The following is a 363-nucleotide window of genomic DNA, read 5'->3' as shown; positions in this document are numbered from 1 at the left end:
AATAATAATAATAAGAGAAAATGTTCCAAATTCTTTGCATTAACTCTAGAATTAAAAGATATAAACTCTATTATGGTGGAATAAGAATTACAAGTGGTTTCTCAGAGGAAAAGAATCTCATGTAGAATAGAGAAAAGATATAGAGTTGCCTAAACAAAAAAGCAAAGGAAATGCTACTTTTACTAATGAGGTTTAATAAGAAAACATTGTTCCTAACTTTACTCCTATTTGAAAAGTTGTAGAGTTTGAGCCCTTGAAGAAGACAGTTTCCCTCTCCTCAGGTGAATTGTCACAAGACTCAGAATTAAAGAGCCGTGCATTCCAGGCCAGGCTTAGCTTCCTCAGCTGGAGAGTCAGAACACT

Source organism: Chinchilla lanigera, unplaced genomic scaffold (genome assembly GCF_000276665.1).
Source record: "Chinchilla lanigera isolate Chin_1 unplaced genomic scaffold, ChiLan1.0 scaffold00084, whole genome shotgun sequence".
NCBI classification, from domain to species: domain Eukaryota; kingdom Metazoa; phylum Chordata; class Mammalia; order Rodentia; family Chinchillidae; genus Chinchilla; species Chinchilla lanigera.
This window is presented reverse-complemented; position numbering follows the sequence as displayed.